Genomic DNA, 20,868 nt, shown 5'->3' on the forward strand with positions numbered 1-20,868 from the left:
TTGGAGGTCTGATTTGGAGGTCTGATGAGGTTTGGGGATCTTATTGTAGGTCAGATTAGGATTGGGGATCTGATTTAGGAGTCTCTGAGGTCTGATGAAAAATATATATATTTTTTTCTCTGCTAATGAAAAATAAGAAAAAAATATTTTTAGCAGACCTGAGATCGGTTGAAAAATATTTATTTTATCTTATTTTTTTTTGTTAAAAAACCTAGGTGCATCTTGAAGGGCGAAAAATACAGTGACTCGTGTGTAATTGTATAGCTTGTGGCTCCTGGTAGTCATATGTTTTTTTTTGGGGCTCTTTGTGTATGTAAGGTTGGCCACCCCTGCTATAGAGAGAGTCCTTGCACCCAAGAGAGGCGGCGATTATCGCAAAAAAATCCTCCTCCAGGAGGCTTACTGGATTTTCAGACTTAACACCAGAATTCCTACTGGTCTGAACCTGAAAAAAGAATTGATATATATTTACCAGTAACAATAATATATATGAAATGGTTTCAAATAAATGTTACTTTTTGGATATAATATAAATGTTAAACATATGTCCATGAATCCTTTAAATCTGAAGCTAATTGATGCCAAGATTAGTTCGGGTCTCATGCATACCTTTATCCACTTATGTCAAGGTTGCTGTTCACACGGTGCGGTATTCTTCCTTCCCCTGTATCTGTCTATGAATATGATAATATGACTTTGAGAATCAGGAGTGGATTGGAAGCTCCCGCTCCGTGTTATACATACCTGCATATCCAATACCAGCAAATAGTTGATAGTTATACAAGCTGCCACATAAATAACAGCTGTTGTTGCTCTTGCTTCGAAATTGGAACAAAGTAAAATAAAATCACATATATTATGTTTAATCCCTAGCTCACTGGAAGGTACAAGGTCATTTTTTGGTTTTGAATTGTATGTTTTTAATCGTTGTAAGGATTGTAATGTTCACATTGTGCAGCTTCTCTCCTTCTCTCCTTCTTGGATTTGTTTGCGAGAGGGGATCATGGTACTCCAAGGGTTAACATGACCTGAGAGCTGTAGAACAGTGTGCTACTAATTAAACATGTGATTAGTGTGTCAAAAGGAAGGGTGTGATACACTGTGTGATAACCTATGGTGTTGGAAGCTCCCCCCCCCCCCCTGAATTTTGAAGGGAGGAGCACCTAACTCCTTTAAATAGTGGGGTCACACAGTGCAATTTGTTACGACTAAGGGTACTAAACCGAAACGCGTCAACGTTTTATGCTGTGTACCAAGTGGCTGTGTCCGCTGTCTATTCATGAAAAATAAAGAAGAGCTTTTAGAGGATCTATATTGCCTCCGAGACCTTCCTTTCCAAAGTTATTTGCAGCATGTAAATATATCAATCATGAGTTGGAATAAGGAAAAGTGAAACTTGTTCAGCAAATTGCTATGAAGAATAGGCATCCATTGTTTTCTTCATACATGTTAGAATAGTTATTCTTGTTATCTCATCATATTCAAAAATGTAAACCCTATGGCTTCCATGTTTACTGTGAGTAATTGTCAGCGGGCTTTGAGAGTTATAATTACTGTTTCCTTTGAGTTATGATATCCTGGGGAGTACTCATCATATTTCTTCATATAGCATTTTAGTTAATTGTTGTCATCCAATTGTAATTAAAAGATCTATGTGATTTCACACTGTTTGAGATATGGACTCCCTCCAAGGTGTTGCTGTCCTGCTGCTTTCAGTAGTGCACAATGTTACTGCCATCTTCGCAGTCCTCTTCAGAATTTCAAGATTATACACATTACACTGAATAATGTATTATGTTTAATTATGTCACTTACCAGTTTAGTCTTGATCCAGCAAAATTATAATTCTGAATAAATGAAGAAAAATGGCCCACAGTCTGCCCTCTATTACAGCTTTCCCACTGTCATTCCCACTAAAAGTAATGCTAAAGTTCCTGAATGTTATCTGCCTTTGGGCCCTTTAATGCCATAGTATTACAAGTGTTAAAGGAGTTGGCCAAATTTTAATATAATTTGTCAAAATGCTGTATACAGTTATGTATGCTTCATACAGACATGTGACTGTATAATGTCTCCCAGCAGACCTATTGGAGGCCAACAGCTTCCCAAGCATCACTGAAATTAACCCTTCCTTGTCACCCACTGTGTCCCTGGCCTGCAAGATGGTGGTGACAGCTTTCTATGTCTTCTCCTGGGAGCCTTGTAACCTGTGCAGGTGCTGAACGGCAATTTTGTTTTGTGTACTGAGATTGTTCTTTACTTAATTTATGTAGTTCCACAGCTACAGTAGGTTAACGTAAAAATGCCTTGCATATAATAATATGTTATGGTCATAATATGTTTTATATGGCGTTCTTAATAACCCCTATATCTGGTGGTCACATCCAGGACCATTTATTCTTCTTTGCTGCCACAGATCCAACTAAAAAAGGTCTTTCTTTGACCGAAACATAGGGGAAACAATATGTGGCTTTTGTGTTTAATTCTGTTCTGGATATGATTACACTGTCTGGAAAACAATTCATTTGGAAATTATTTTTTTCTGATTAAAAGCAATTGAAAAATATTCCTGGAGTAAAGTGGAACCCTTTGTATTTACAAAGAAAACCATAACATGATGGACCTATATCATGGATCCTGTGACACAATGAGAGGTTTTGTCTGGGAAAACAGGTATTTTCCTCTCAGCATGTGCTGCTTGGCTGATTTACGGCCAGGTGAGGTCAAATACCGGACCAGATTTTAAGTGCTGTTCCGGGTTTTAGCAGCACCTGGCTGTCCTTAAATAGGCAGCTGGGCTCAGAATCGGGGTCTCTGTGTTGGGATCTGGGAGCCTTGTGTCTGAATGAATTCTTGCTACCTGTTTGGCGTGAAATCAGGTTGGTGCTGCTATGGTCAAGGACTCTTTGAGGCAGAATTGCTGCATGATGTGAATTAACACCAACACCGCAAGGTGACTTTTTGCTTGATTATGACTGCTTGCATTGTCACTTGCCTAAAGTGTGAATAAAACACTGAACTGTTTGATCCAAATAACTTGTTGTTGCTGCTATACTGCATCCGCTGATCCTGTCTACCAGAGCGAAACCCCACAATCCAAACAAATAAAAAAAAATAAAAAAAAACATTTTTAAAATAAACTTATTAATTTCTGCATATGTGTTTACAGTTGAGGATGCCAAATATTTGAGGGTTACCTCATTGTTTATAAATAGGGATGAGCGAACTCGAAATGTATAGTTCGGGTTCGTACCGAATTTTGGGGTGTCCGTGACACGGACCCGAACCCGGACATTTTCGTAAAAGTCCGGGTTCGGGTTCGGTGTTCGTCGCTTTCTTCGCGCTTTTGTGACGCTTTCTTGGCGCTTTTTGAAAGGCTGCTAAGCAGCCAATCAACAAGCGTCATACTACTTGCCCCAAGAGGCCATCACAGCCATGCCTACTATTGGCATGGCTGTGATTGGCCAGAGCACCATGTGACCCAGCCTCTATTTAAGCTGGAGTCACATAGCGCCGCCCGTCACTCTGCTCTGATTAGCGTAGGGAGAGGTTGCGGCTGCGACAGTAGGGCGAGATTAGGCAGATTAACTCCTCCAAAGGACTTGATTAACTGATCGATCTGCAGCTGTGGATCATTGAGCTGCTGATCCTCAATTGCTCACTGTTTTTAGGCTGCCCAGACCGTTTGTCAGTCACATTTTTCTGGGGTGATCGGCGGCCATTTTGTGTCTTGTGGTGCGCCAGCACAAGCTGCGACCAAGTGCATTTAACCCTCAATGGTGTGGTTGTTTTTTGGCTAAAGCCTACATCAGGGTGAAGCTGTCACACCAAGTGCATTTAACCCTCAGTAGTGTGGTTGGTCAAGCTATCACACCAAGTGCATTTAACCAGCAATAGTCTGTTCATTTTTTGGCCATATACTAAATCAGGGGCAAGCTGCGCCCGTCACCAAGTGCATTTAACCCTCAGTAGTGTGGTTGGTCAAGCTGTGACACCAAGTGCATTTAACCAGCAATAGTCTGTTCATTTTTTGGCCATATACTACATCAGGGGCAAGCTGCGCCCATCACCAAGTGCATTTAACCAGCAATAGTGTGGTTATTTTTTGGCCATATCCCAGTCTAATTCTGTCACTAAATCCATACCGGTCACCCAGCGCCTAAATACTAGGCCTCAAATTTATATCCCGCTAAATCTCTCGTTACCGCTGTCCTGTTGTGGCTGGGAAAGTTATTTAGTGTCCGTCAAAGCACATTTTTTGTTCTGGGTTGAAATACAATTCCCAATTTAGCAATTTAAAAATTTAGTGGTTTCTGCTGTATCAGAGCTATTTGAAATCTATCCCTAAAAGGGTATATAATATTCAAGGTGCACATAGGGTCATTCAGAATAACTTCACACACCCGCTACTGTGCATTTCCAAGTCTAATTCTGTCACTAAACCCATACCTGTCACCCAGCGCCTAAATACTAGGCCTCAAATTTATATCCAGCTAAATCTGTCCTTAGTGCTGTAGCTGGGCGAGTTATTTAGTGTCCGTTCAAGCACATTTCTTGTTCTGGGTTGAAATACAATTCCCAATTTAGCAATTTCATAATTTAGTGGTTTCTGCTATATCAGAGCTATTTGAAATCTATCCCTAAAAGGGTAGATCATATTGAAGGTGCACATAGGGACATTCAGAATAACTTCACACACCCGCTACTGTGCATTTCCAAGTCTAATTCTGTCACTAAACCCATACCTGTCACCCAGCGCCTAAATACTAGGCCTCAAATTTATATCCAGCTAAATCTGTCCTTAGTGCTGTAGCTGGGCGAGTTATTTAGTGTCCGTTCAAGCACATTTCTTGTTCTGGGTTGAAATACAATTCCCAATTTAGCAATTTCATAATTTAGTGGTTTCTGCTATATCAGAGCTATTTGAAATCTATCCCTAGAAGGGTATATAATATTCAAGGTGCACATTGGGTCATTCAGAATAACTTCACACACACCCGCTACTGTGTATTTCCAAGTCTAATTCTGTCACTAAACCCATACCTGTCACCCAGCGCCTAAATACTAGGCCTCAAATTTATATCCTGCTAAATCTCTCGTTAGTGCTGTAGCTGGGCGAGTTATTTAGTGTCCGTTCAAGCACATTTCTTGTTCTGGGTTGAAATACAATTCCCAATTTAGCAATTTCATAATTTAGTGGTTTCTGCTATATCAGAGCTATTTGAAATCTATCCCTAAAAGGGTATATAATATTCAAGGTGCACATTGGGTCATTCAGAATAACTTCACACACACCTGCTACTGTGTATTTCCAAGTCTAATTCTGTCACTAAACCCATACCTGTCACCCAGCGCCTAAATACTAGGCCTCAAATTTATATCCTGCTAAATCTCTCGATACGCTGTCCTGTGTGGCTGGGAAAGTTATTTAGTGTCCGTTCAAAGCACATTTTTGTTCTGGGTTGAAATACAATTCCCAATTTAGCAATTTCATAATTTAGTGGTTTCTGCTATATCAGAGCTATTTGAAATCTATCCCTAAAAGGGTATATAATATTCAAGGTGCACATTGGGTCATTCAGAATAACTTCACACACACCCGCTACTGTGTATTTCTAAGTCTAATTCTGTCACTAAACCCATACCTGTCACCCAGCGCCTAAATACTAGGCCTCAAATTTATATCCTGCTAAATCTCTCGTTAGTGCTGTAGCTGGGCGAGTTATTTAGTGTCCGTTCAAGCACATTTCTTGTTCTGGGTTGAAATACAATTCCCAATTTAGCAATTTCATAATTTAGTGGTTTCTGCTATATCAGAGCTATTTGAAATCTATCCCTAAAAGGGTATATAATATTCAAGGTGCACATTGGGTCATTCAGAATAACTTCACACACACCCGCTACTGTGTATTTCCAAGTCTAATTCTGTCACTAAACCCATACCTGTCACCCAGCGCCTAAATACTAGGCCTCAAATTTATATCCTGCTAAATCTCTCGTTAGTGCTGTAGCTGGGCGAGTTATTTAGTGTCCGTTCAAGCACATTTCTTGTTCTGGGTTGAAATACAATTCCCAATTTAGCAATTTCATAATTTAGTGGTTTCTGCTATATCAGAGCTATTTGAAATCTATCCCTAAAAGGGTATATAATATTCAAGGTGCACATTGGGTCATTCAGAATAACTTCACACACACCCGCTACTGTGTATTTCCAAGTCTAATTCTGTCACTAAACCCATACCTGTCACCCAGCGCCTAAATACTAGGCCTCAAATTTATATCCTGCTAAATCTCTCGTTAGTGCTGTAGCTGGGCGAGTTATTTAGTGTCCGTTCAAGCACATTTCTTGTTCTGGGTTGAAATACAATTCCCAATTTAGCAATTTCATAATTTAGTGGTTTCTGCTATATCAGAGCTATTTGAAATCTATCCCTAAAAGGGTATATAATATTCAAGGTGCACATTGGGTCATTCAGAATAACTTCACACACACCCGCTACTGTGTATTTCCAAGTCTAATTCTGTCACTAAACCCATACCTGTCACCCAGCGCCTAAATACTAGGCCTCAAATTTATATCCTGCTAAATCTCTCGTTAGTGCTGTAGCTGGGCGAGTTATTTAGTGTCCGTTCAAGCACATTTCTTGTTCTGGGTTGAAGTACAATTCCCAATTTAGCAATTTCATAATTTAGTGGTTTCTGCTATATCAGAGCTATTTGAAATCTATCCCTAAAAGGGTATATAATATTCAAGGTGCACATAGGGTCATTCAGAATAACTTCACACAGACCCGCTACTGTGTATTTCCAAGTCTAATTCTGTCACTAAACCCATACCTGTCACCCAGCGCCTAAATACTAGGCCTCAAATTTATATCCTGCTAAATCTGCTCGTTAGTGCTGTAGCTGGGCGAGTTATTTAGTGTCCGTTCAAGCACATTTCTTGTTCTGGGTTGAAATACAATTCCCAATTTAGCAATTTCATAATTTAGTGGTTTCTGCTATATCAGAGCTATTTGAAATCTATCCCTAAAAGGGTATATAATATTCAAGGTGCACATTGGGTCATTCAGAATAACTTCACACACACCCGCTACTGTGTATTTCCAAGTCTAATTCTGTCACTAAACCCATACCTGTCACCCAGCGCCTAAATACTAGGCCTCAAATTTATATCCTGCTAATTCTCTCGTTAGTGCTGTAGCTGGGCGAGTTATTTAGTGTCCGTTCAAGCACATTTCTTGTTCTGGGTTGAAATACAATTCCCAATTTAGCAATTTCATAATTTAGTGGTTTCTGCTATATCAGAGCTATTTGAAATCTATCCCTAAAAGGGTATATAATATTCAAGGTGCACATTGGGTCATTCAGAATAACTTCACACACACCCGCTACTGTGTATTTCCAAGTCTAATTCTGTCACTAAACCCATACCTGTCACCCAGCGCCTAAATACTAGGCCTCAAATTTATATCCTGCTAAATCTCTCGTTAACGCTGTCCTGTTGTGGCTGGGAAGTTATTTAGTGTCCGTTCAAAGCACATTTTTGTTCTGGGTTGAAATACAATTCCCAATTTAGCAATTTCATAATTTAGTGGTTTCTGCTATATCAGAGCTATTTGAAATCTATCCCTAAAAGGGTATATAATATTCAAGGTGCACATTGGGTCATTCAGAATAACTTCACACACACCCGCTACTGTGTATTTCTAAGTCTAATTCTGTCACTAAACCCATACCTGTCACCCAGCGCCTAAATACTAGGCCTCAAATTTATATCCTGCTAAATCTCTCGTTAGTGCTGTAGCTGGGCGAGTTATTTAGTGTCCGTTCAAGCACATTTCTTGTTCTGGGTTGAAATACAATTCCCAATTTAGCAATTTCATAATTTAGTGGTTTCTGCTATATCAGAGCTATTTGAAATCTATCCCTAAAAGGGTATATAATATTCAAGGTGCACATTGGGTCATTCAGAATAACTTCACACACACCCGCTACTGTGTATTTCCAAGTCTAATTCTGTCACTAAACCCATACCTGTCACCCAGCGCCTAAATACTAGGCCTCAAATTTATATCCTGCTAAATCTCTCGTTAGTGCTGTAGCTGGGCGAGTTATTTAGTGTCCGTTCAAGCACATTTCTTGTTCTGGGTTGAAATACAATTCCCAATTTAGCAATTTCATAATTTAGTGGTTTCTGCTATATCAGAGCTATTTGAAATCTATCCCTAAAAGGGTATATAATATTCAAGGTGCACATTGGGTCATTCAGAATAACTTCACACACACCCGCTACTGTGTATTTCTAAGTCTAATTCTGTCACTAAACCCATACCTGTCACCCAGCGCCTAAATACTAGGCCTCAAATTTATATCCTGCTAAATCTCTCGTTAGTGCTGTAGCTGGGCGAGTTATTTAGTGTCCGTTCAAGCACATTTCTTGTTCTGGGTTGAAATACAATTCCCAATTTAGCAATTTCATAATTTAGTGGTTTCTGCTATATCAGAGCTATTTGAAATCTATCCCTAAAAGGGTATATAATATTCAAGGTGCACATTGGGTCATTCAGAATAACTTCACACACACCCGCTACTGTGTATTTCCAAGTCTAATTCTGTCACTAAACCCATACCTGTCACCCAGCGCCTAAATACTAGGCCTCAAATTTATATCCTGCTAAATCTCTCGTTAGTGCTGTAGCTGGGCGAGTTATTTAGTGTCCGTTCAAGCACATTTCTTGTTCTGGGTTGAAATACAATTCCCAATTTAGCAATTTCATAATTTAGTGGTTTCTGCTATATCAGAGCTATTTGAAATCTATCCCTAAAAGGGTATATAATATTCAAGGTGCACATTGGGTCATTCAGAATAACTTCACACACACCCGCTACTGTGTATTTCCAAGTCTAATTCTGTCACTAAACCCATACCTGTCACCCAGCGCCTAAATACTAGGCCTCAAATTTATATCCTGCTAAATCTCTCGTTAGTGCTGTAGCTGGGCGAGTTATTTAGTGTCCGTTCAAGCACATTTCTTGTTCTGGGTTGAAATACAATTCCCAATTTAGCAATTTCATAATTTAGTGGTTTCTGCTATATCAGAGCTATTTGAAATCTATCCCTAAAAGGGTATATAATATTCAAGGTGCACATTGGGTCATTCAGAATAACTTCACACACACCCGCTACTGTGTATTTCCAAGTCTAATTCTGTCACTAAACCCATACCTGTCACCCAGCGCCTAAATACTAGGCCTCAAATTTATATCCTGCTAAATCTCTCGTTAGTGCTGTAGCTGGGCGAGTTATTTAGTGTCCGTTCAAGCACATTTCTTGTTCTGGGTTGAAATACAATTCCCAATTTAGCAATTTCATAATTTAGTGGTTTCTGCTATATCAGAGCTATTTGAAATCTATCCCTAAAAGGGTATATCATATTGCAAGGTGCACATTAGGGTACATTCAGAATAACTTCACACACACCCGCTACTGTGTATTTCCAAGTCTAATTCTGTCACTAAACCCATACCTGTCACCCAGCGCCTAAATACTAGGCCTCAAATTTATATCCATGCTAAATCTCTCGTTAGTGCTGTAGCTGGGCGAGTTATTTAGTGTCCGTTCAAGCACATTTCTTGTTCTGGGTTGAAATACAATTCCCAATTTAGCAATTTCATAATTTAGTGGTTTCTGCTATATCAGAGCTATTTGAAATCTATCCCTAAAAGGGTATATAATATTCAAGGTGCACATTGGGTCATTCAGAATAACTTCACACACACCCGCTACTGTGTATTTCCAAGTCTAATTCTGTCACTAAACCCATACCTGTCACCCAGCGCCTAAATACTAGGCCTCAAATTTATATCCTGCTAATTCTCTCGTTAGTGCTGTAGCTGGGCGAGTTATTTAGTGTCCGTTCAAGCACATTTCTTGTTCTGGGTTGAAATACAATTCCCAATTTAGCAATTTCATAATTTAGTGGTTTCTGCTATATCAGAGCTATTTGAAATCTATCCCTAAAAGGGTATATAATATTCAAGGTGCACATTGGGTCATTCAGAATAACTTCACACACACCCGCTACTGTGTATTTCCAAGTCTAATTCTGTCACTAAACCCATACCTGTCACCCAGCGCCTAAATACTAGGCCTCAAATTTATATCCTGCTAAATCTCTCGTTAACGCTGTCCTGTTGTGGCTGGGAAAGTTATTTAGTGTCCGTCAAGCACATTTTTTGTTCTGGGTTGAAATACAATTCCCAATTTAGCAATTTCATAATTTAGTGGTTTCTGCTATATCAGAGCTATTTGAAATCTATCCCTAAAAGGGTATATAATATTCAAGGTGCACATTGGGTCATTCAGAATAACTTCACACACACCCGCTACTGTGTATTTCTAAGTCTAATTCTGTCACTAAACCCATACCTGTCACCCAGCGCCTAAATACTAGGCCTCAAATTTATATCCTGCTAAATCTCTCGTTAGTGCTGTAGCTGGGCGAGTTATTTAGTGTCCGTTCAAGCACATTTCTTGTTCTGGGTTGAAATACAATTCCCAATTTAGCAATTTCATAATTTAGTGGTTTCTGCTATATCAGAGCTATTTGAAATCTATCCCTAAAAGGGTATATAATATTCAAGGTGCACATTGGGTCATTCAGAATAACTTCACACACACCCGCTACTGTGTATTTCCAAGTCTAATTCTGTCACTAAACCCATACCTGTCACCCAGCGCCTAAATACTAGGCCTCAAATTTATATCCTGCTAAATCTCTCGTTAGTGCTGTAGCTGGGCGAGTTATTTAGTGTCCGTTCAAGCACATTTCTTGTTCTGGGTTGAAATACAATTCCCAATTTAGCAATTTCATAATTTAGTGGTTTCTGCTATATCAGAGCTATTTGAAATCTATCCCTAAAAGGGTATATAATATTCAAGGTGCACATTGGGTCATTCAGAATAACTTCACACACACCCGCTACTGTGTATTTCCAAGTCTAATTCTGTCACTAAACCCATACCTGTCACCCAGCGCCTAAATACTAGGCCTCAAATTTATATCCTGCTAAATCTCTCGTTAGTGCTGTAGCTGGGCGAGTTATTTAGTGTCCGTTCAAGCACATTTCTTGTTCTGGGTTGAAATACAATTCCCAATTTAGCAATTTCATAATTTAGTGGTTTCTGCTATATCAGAGCTATTTGAAATCTATCCCTAAAAGGGTATATAATATTCAAGGTGCACATTGGGTCATTCAGAATAACTTCACACACACCCGCTACTGTGTATTTCCAAGTCTAATTCTGTCACTAAACCCATACCTGTCACCCAGCGCCTAAATACTAGGCCTCAAATTTATATCCTGCTAAATCTCTCGTTAGTGCTGTAGCTGGGCGAGTTATTTAGTGTCCGTTCAAGCACATTTCTTGTTCTGGGTTGAAATACAATTCCCAATTTAGCAATTTCATAATTTAGTGGTTTCTGTTATATCAGAGCTATTTGAAATCTATCCCTAAAAGGGTATATAATATTCAAGGTGCACATTGGGTCATTCAGAATAACTTCACACACACACGCTTCTGTGCATTTCCAAGTCTAATTCTCAAATTTATATCCCGCTGAATTTGAATACAATACATTGGGCCAAATAATATATTTGTTGTTGTGGTGAACCATAACAATGAGAAAAACATCTAGTAAGGGACGCGGACGTGGACATGGTCGTGGTGGTGTTAGTGGACCCTCTGGTGCTGGGAGAGGACGTGGCCGTTCTGCCACATCCACACGTCCTAGTGTACCAACTACCTCAGGTCCCAGTAGCCGCCAGAATTTACAGCGATATATGGTGGGGCCCAATGCCGTTCTAAGGATGGTAAGGCCTGAGCAGGTACAGGCATTAGTCAATTGGGTGGCCGACAGTGGATCCAGCACGTTCACATTATCTCCCACCCAGTCTTCTGCAGAAAGCGCACAGATGGCGCCTGAAAACCAACCCCATCAGTCTGTCACATCACCCCCATGCATACCAGGGAAACTGTCTCAGCCTCAAGTTATGCAGCAGTCTCTTATGCTGTTTGAAGACTCCGCTGGCAGGGTTTCCCAAGGGCATCCACCTAGCCCTTCCCCAGCGGTGAAAGACATAGAATGCACTGACGCACAACCACTTATGTTTCCTGATGATGAGGACATGGGAATACCACCTCAGCATGTCTCTGATGATGACGAAACACAGGTGCCAACTGCTGCGTCTTTCTGCAGTGTGCAGACTGAACAGGAGGTCAGGGATCAAGACTGGGTGGAAGACGATGCAGGGGACGATGAGGTCCTAGACCCCACATGGAATGAAGGTCGTGCCACTGACTTTCACAGTTCGGAGGAAGAGGCAGTGGTGAGACCGAGCCAACAGCGTAGCAAAAGAGGGAGCAGTGGGCAAAAGCAGAACACCCGCCGCCAAGAGACTCCGCCTGCTACTGACCGCCGCCATCTGGGACCGAGCACCCCAAAGGCAGCTTCAAGGAGTTCCCTGGCATGGCACTTCTTCAAACAATGTGCTGACGACAAGACCCGAGTGGTTTGCACGCTGTGCCATCAGAGCCTGAAGCGAGGCATTAACGTTCTGAACCTGAGCACAACCTGCATGACCAGGCACCTGCATGCAAAGCATGAACTGCAGTGGAGTAAACACCTTAAAACCAAGGAAGTCACTCAGGCTCCCCCTGCTACCTCTTCTGCTGCTGCCGCCTCGGCCTATTCTGCTGCTGCCGCCTCGGCCTCTTCCTCCGCCTCTGGAGGAACGTTGGCACCTGCCGCCCAGCAAACAGGGGATGTACCACCAACACCACCACCACCACCTCCGTCACCAAGCGTCTCAACCATGTCACACGCCAGCGTTCAGCTCTCCATCTCACAAACATTTGATAGAAAGCGTAAATTCCCACCTAGCCACCCTCGATCCCTGGCCCTGAATGCCAGCATTTCTAAACTACTGGCCTATGAAATGCTGTCATTTAGGCTGGTGGACACAGACAGCTTCAAACAGCTCATGTCGCTTGCTGTCCCACAGTATGTTGTTCCCAGCCGGCACTACTTCTCCAAGAGAGCCGTGCCTTCCCTGCACAACCAAGTATCCCATAAAATCAAGTGTGCACTGCGCAACGCCATCTGTAGCAAGGTCCACCTAACCACAGATACGTGGACCAGTAAGCACGGCCAGGGACGCTATATCTCCCTAACTGCACACTGGGTAAATGTAGTGGCAGCTGAGCCCCAGGCGGAGAGCTGTTTGGCGCACGTCCTTCCGCCGCCAAGGATCGCAGGGCAACATTCTTTGCCTCCTGTTGCCACCTCCTCCTTCTCGGCTTCCTCCTCCTCTTCTTCCACCTGCTCATCCAGTCAGCCACACACCTTCACCACCAACTTCAGCACAGCCCGGGGTAAACGTCAGCAGGCCATTCTGAAACTCATATGTTTGGGGGACAGGCCCCACACCGCACAGGAGTTGTGGCGGGGTATTGAACAACAGACCGACGAGTGGTTGCTGCCGGTGAGCCTCAAGCCCGGCCTGGTGGTGTGTGATAATGGGCGAAATCTCGTTGCAGCTCTGGGACTAGCCAATTTGACGCACATCCCTTGCTTGGCGCATGTGCTGAATTTGGTGGTGCAGAAGTTCATTCACAACTACCCTGACATGTCAGAACTGCTGCATAAAGTGCGGGCCGTCTGTTCGCGCTTCCGGCGTTCACATCCTGCTGCTGCTCGCCTGTCTGCGCTACAGCGTAACTTCGGCCTTCCCGCTCACCGCCTCATATGCGACGTGCCCACCAGGTGGAACTCCACCTTGCACATGCTGGACAGACTGTGCGAGCAGCAGCAGGCCATAGTGGAGTTTCAGCTGCAGCACGCACGGGTCAGTCGCACTACAGAACAGCACCACTTCACCACCAATGACTGGGCCTCCATGCGAGACCTGTGTGCCCTGTTGCGCTGTTTCGAGTACTCCACCAACAATCGCAATGAAAAATTCGCATTGAAAAATTCGCAATTGAAAATTCGCAACTGAAAATTCGCAATTGAAAATTGAAAATTCGCAATTGAAAATTCGCAACTAAAAATTCGCAACTGAAAATTCGCAATTGAAAATTCGCAAAAAACATATCCACTCTATACTGGCGAAGATTTTCAGTCACATAGTCCATTCTTGCAGTGATTAATCACGCTGAAGAAAAAAAGAAATATATTTATCAGATTGCATAAGGCCGAATGCCTTATAGGAAGCAGGACACATTGTACTCACGATTGAGGCCCCTGGGCTCCATTGTCTGAAGACGATGGATCCAGTAAGCCTCCCTTTTCAATAACAATTTATTTCTGTCACCCCCTCGACGGGGTAATGATACACCTTCAATAATCTGATACCTCAACTGCGAGATGTTGTGTTTTTTATCATAAAAATGAAGGGGTATTGGGAGTAATAAATTCTGTTTACGGATAGTAGATTTGTGTTTACTTAGTCTGTCCTTCATTCTCATTGAGGTTTCCCCCACATATAGTAATCCACATGGACATTTAAGAATGTAAACCACAAATCTACTATCACAAGTGAACGTGCCCCTTATTGGAATATTTTCACCTGAGTGAGGGTGGGAGAAACATGAACCCTTTATAACGCTGGAACAATTGACACAGTTTAAACAAGGAAAAGTGCCCCGTCTAGGTGTAGATAAAGTACTCTGTCCTCTTTCTATTTTATTACTTCCCACATCCGCCCGGACTATTTTATCCCTAATATTTTCTGCCCGTTTATAGCATATCATGGGTGGCCTCTGGAACTCTCCTATCCGTGGATAGGACTTAGATAATATGTGCCAATGTTGATTAACAATAGTCCTAAGGCGCTGGGACCAGGGATGGTATTTAATCACTAAGGGGATCCTTGTTTCTTTCTTAGTTCTATCTGGTGGTGTAATCTCAGCTTTATTACGCTGTATTTTCAATAGATCAGGGGGGTAGCCTCGCTCTCTAAATTTATTGGTCATATCGTCTAATCTTGTTTGACACATATCCCTATCACTAACGATCCGTCTAACCCTCTGGTATTGCCGCCCTGCTTCTTACTAGAATTGTTCCAGTGGTGGGTGACGGGAAGCCAGATTCTCTGCTATGGAACCTCTCTCCAATTGATTTTGGTTAATTTTTATTTATTTAATTTTTATTTTAATTCATTTCCCTATCCACATTTGTTTGCAGGGGATTTACCTACATGTTGCTGCCTTTTGCAGCCCTCTAGCTCTTTCCTGGGCTGTTTTACAGCCTTTTTAGTGCCGAAAAGTTCGGGTCCCCATTGACTTCAATGGGGTTCGGGTTCGGGACGAAGTTCGGATCGGGTTCGGATCCCGAACCCGAACATTTCCGGGATGTTCGGCCGAACTTCTCGAACCCGAACATCCAGGTGTTCGCTCAACTCTATTTATAAACTTTATTTTATTTTTATTTATTGTCCAATAAAGGGATGCTGTGCATACATATGCATGCTTTTTACCCTTCCTTTGACTTAATATTTCACAAGATCTGTTGCAAAAACATGATTCTGTGATACTGTGTCATGAGATGTCTGTCTTATATGCATTTGTGTAGTACCCAGTGGTTGTTTTGTGCATTATAGCCCATTTTAAGTTCTTAAGTAAATTTAAGTTAAGTTAAAGGGGGTTCTCCCACAAAAAAAAAATATTCTACAGTTTTCAATCCAGCACCTGAATCTGAATTCTTTTGTAATTACATGTATCTCTGGATTCTTGTGAGGTACAGAACTAGTTGTAGCTTTGTTAGAAAGAGATTGTTATTTACTATTTGATGGAAAAAATCTGTACCTTGGTTTTATTTTAAGTTACAAAAAAATTATATACATCTATATAATTTGCATGCCCTGAAGGATCTTTAAGCCCTTCTCGACCCATGTCGTAAATGTGTGGCATGGAAGCTAATAAGTTCTTGCACAATTCTGTACATAAATGCCATAATTTAGACTCAGGAGTTGAGCTGCCATTAGTATCAGTGGGTGTCAGCTATAACATACTGCATAGCTGACAACCTGATGCAGCACCCACAATAAGATAAGTCTAGTTGCAGGTATTTAGCCCATTAGATATCACAGCTAAAAGTGACCACAGCATCCAAATGGTTTGCTCCCCCTGTATCCTATCAGGGTCTATGTAACATGAACCCCAGTTCCCAGTTGTGACCATGGCAACAGAGACAGTGTTTATTTACTAGGCAAACGATCATTGTGATACTGACAGGTTAAATTTACTAAAGTACAGAAGAAATGTAATGCATTTTACCAGCAATTGGAAGATTGTTTGACTTTAAATAAGATTTTAAAAAATGGTTTCATAAAAAAAATCATTTTCTCTTTATCCAGTCCTTTATTATTAGGAAAAATTAAGAATTTAAATATACTACACATTGAGGGTCATTTAGCAAACCAGATACTGTACTACAGGTTTTTAGTCTAAAGATGTTGCAAGACATGCCACTTGCAACTATAATGTGACATTTTGGAGACATGCCACTTCAATATGGTCTATGTTTAAGCACATTTACTGTCTGCCATGCAGGAAAGTTGCATCCTACGCCAAGCAGCCTAAGTCATACAACACAGAGCATTGCACCAAATACATGAAAACTGTGCACCACCATGTCATCATTAAATTTGGTGTGACCACACAATGTTAACTATACTTAAAAGTGACATGAAAATTTTCTCAAATTATATAATTTTTATTGCCACATTTGTAACAATCTGCTATATTAAATAATCATGTCACTTACCCCACATGGAAAACACAATAAATAAATACAAATTGGATAGTATATATAGTGGGCACTCAATATCTGGTGCTACATATCAGGTATACTACATAGCATATACAACACATTTACTCAAAATCAATCAATATGGACAATGCAATGTAACAAATACTATACACGTTCAGATGATAACTTGATCACACTAATTTCTATTGTCTGTCTGTAATGACTAAAAATTCATGTAAATTATTGCATGCATTATTCAATATAATAAAGGAAGGTAATTAATCATAGATTAAACAGTTTAAAATTCATAGGGATATTCCATAAAACTCCCAAAGGATTTCATATATACTGGATATAGTGCATTCAAATAATGTCCCGTTATTGCACTTCAATTTCAAAGTCTCGAATATATGGCTCACTGATAGATATTTAAATCCACAATCGTGGTCATATGATACACTAGTGAGTTTTCGTGCTTATAATGTACTCACTGATTATTGGCGTGTGTGGAGAAAGCCACTTTGCCACAGTGTTTTGGAGGGGGCTATTTGCCAGCCTCCTGCCCCAGGATTATGGGCCCTCTCATCAGCCAGGCCTCCTTTGTTCACAAAGGACTTGGACTAACTTGAACCCCTGGTCTAATTTGTGCCATTTTGGGATGTTAAATGTCTATGTGTATTGAAAAGGGTGGAGGACGGTGAGACCCCAACCAAGCTGCGGCGGTTCGTGGGGTCTGCAGTGTGTACGGTGTCAAGTGGAGTGCTTGGAGTCCTCGGAAAGCACTAGGAGAATCTATCGACGGAGGTACCCGGTCAGGGTGCCAGGAGATCCGTTACAGCGTGTAACTGCCGGTGGTGTACCTCCAAGGTGCCGCTGCGGTGATCTAGAGACTCCTTCAGACTTTCCGCTTGGCGTCCCACGAGTTGTTAGCGTGTCACGTGTCACCAGTGTGCCCCGTGCTTAGGACGTCAGAGGAACCACGTGATCTACAGCTTCTTCCGTTGACTTGGTTACGGTTCTTATGTTTTATCGGGGGCGGTACCAATCTCTGTATGCGCAATTTTTTGTTACTTATTCGTAACAATCAGCTGATAGCTCCAGATCAGTTGGGTGTCTTTTCAATATAAGGATCTTGTCCACTCGCTATACGCGTTTTGAGGTCTCGGACCTCTTCCTCAGTAGCTGGTTTTGAGATCCTTCATTCCTCCCTTATATACCCTCATGGGTTACACCCTTTAGTTTGATTTGGATTGTTCACAAAATCTAGTTTGGATTATAAGTAGGTCATGGAATACTATATATCTGCAATACTCACAATGCTCCTTCCTCTTTATATAAATATCATAGCATATTCTCATATATAATAAAATAATAAAATAAAATGCATAACATATATATGGATAAAAATGTACAATAAAATCACATATAAAAAAAATTGAAATTAATTCGAAAATTTATACATTTTTGCATAATTCTAAAAAAATTTGCATGATTATAAAATTTTTGAACGATTCATTTTTTGGATTGCTTTTTTCTTTCTTTGTATGTATACACATTTTAAACATTCTTCTATCTGAAAAACCTTCTATCTGAATTGAGACCCGAAGGTCTCAATTCAGATTTTGAGATATTCGGCTTCCTGTGAATTGATGTGGAGGATACACTTTGTACGAGGTGGGTGCCCCCTGCTGATGAGACAACGGCGTCTGGCTGTATTATCAGCACCCCAATCTCTCCTCGGCTAGGGGCACCCACCTCTATATACTATCAGCATTATACTAACATCTTGGGAGAATTTTAGGTAAATTATAATTTTATCAAATGGATTTCAGCTAGAAGAATGTTTCAAATGTAATACATACGAAGAAAGAAAAAAGCAATTGAAAAAAGTAATACATTTTTTATAATTATACAATTTTTTTTATAATTATGCGAATTGTTTTATAATTATGCGAAAAATTTTACATTTTCGAATTAATTTCAAATTTTTTAATATGTGAATTTATTGTAAATCTTTATCCATATATATGGTATGCATTTTATTTTATTATTTTATTATGTATGAGAATATGCTATATTTTATATAAAGAGGAAGGAGAATTGTGAGTATTGCAGATATATAGTATTCCATGACCTACTTATAATCCAAACCAGATTTTGTGAAGAATCCCAATCAAACTAAAGGGTGTAACCCAAGAGGGTATATAAGGGAGGAATTAAGGATCTCAAAAGAAGCTACTGAGGAAGAGGTCCGAGACCTCAAAACGCGTATAGCGAGTGGACAAGATCCTTATATTGAAAGACACCCAACTGATCTGGAGCTATCAGCTGATTGTTACGAAGTAATGAAAAATTGCGCATACGGAGGTTGGTACCGCCCCCCGATAAAACATAAGAACCGTAACCAAGTCAACGGAAGAAGCTGTAGATCACGTGGTTCCTCTGACGTCCTAAGCACGGGACACGCTGGTGACACGTGACACGCTAACAACACGTGGGACGCCAAGCGGAAAGTCTGAAGGAGTCTCTAGATCACCGGAGCGGCACTTTGGAGGTACACCACCGGCAGTTGCACGCCATTGACCAAACGAAGTTGGGTGAGTGCACTGATTTGTGGTGGGACGCTGCCACAGTCAGTAATTGAAAACCGGACAACAATCAGTGAGTACATTATAAGCACGAAAACTCACTAGTGTATCATATGACCGCAATTGTGGATTTAAATATCAGTGAGCCATATATTCGAGACTTTGAAATTGAAGTGCAATAACGGGACATTATTTGAATGCACTATATCCAGTATATATAAAATCCTTTGGGAGTTTTATGGAATATCCCTATAAATTTTAAACTGTTTAATCTATGAATAATTACCTTCCTTTATTATATTGAATAATGCATGTAATAATTTCCATGAATTTTTAGTCATCACAGACAGACAATAGAAATAAGTGTGATCAAGTTATCATCTGAACGTGTATAGTATTTGTTACATTGCATTGTCCATATTGATTGATTTTGAATAAATGTGTTGTATCTGCTATGTAGTATACCTGATATGTAGCACCAGATATTGAGTGCCCACTATATATACTATCCAATTTGCAACCTATCATTGTGGTTAGGGTGAACACCTGATCAGGGTTTCTAGAGGGGTGAGCCATTATATAGATCCCTTCAAATAAATAAAAATAGCAAGACTGGAATTGCTGCTTTGGTTGCCTGTTCTCCCAAATACTTTAAACAGCGAATAATAATCAAATGTACCCTATAATGTCAACAGTAAAAACTACAGCTCAGTACACAAAAATCAAGCCCTTACACCAGGGGTGCTCAACCTGCGGCCCGGGGGCCACATGCGGCCCTTGATACCATTCTGTGCGGCCCCCAACCATCTGGTAACAGACATGTATGCCTATGTCTTGTGGCTGCTCACATGCATTTTTCATGTATTCTCCCATTAGATGGGAGTCCTGGAGGTATAACTAGACATTTATGATATATAACTGTGTTATGTTATGTACAATACGCAATAAATGCAGTATTTCACTTGTTAATACCCCTTTAACTTTTATTTTTGGCCCTTGTTATTCCTTCAGTCTGACAATGTGGCCCCCACCCATAAAACGTTGTGCACCCCTGCCTTACACAGTTGGATCTTATAATAGGGTGACAAAAAAGGGATTTTATAATGCAAACATAGTAAAAAAAAAATTGCTAAATAAATATGGTATAGCTGTAATCTTATTCTTGACAAAATGTTATCCTGTAATTTACGCTGCATGGTAAACCCCATAAAAATAGAAATAAAAACATTGACAGATTTAGCAATTATTTGGCCAATTTACCTTCCTAAAAATTGAATAAAATGTTATGAAAACATCATATGCATCTTAAAAAGGCACCAATAAAAACTACAGCTTGTCTTACTATAAAACTAGCCTCGCATAGCTTAAATGACAAAGGCATTTTATTGAGATCTGGGGGAATGCTACGTGGGGGTTTCCATCTAGCAGTGAGCCAGGTGATGTCACCGACACTAATGGGCGAG

This window comes from Bufo gargarizans, chromosome 4, assembly GCF_014858855.1.
Source record: "Bufo gargarizans isolate SCDJY-AF-19 chromosome 4, ASM1485885v1, whole genome shotgun sequence".
Lineage (NCBI taxonomy): Eukaryota > Metazoa > Chordata > Amphibia > Anura > Bufonidae > Bufo > Bufo gargarizans.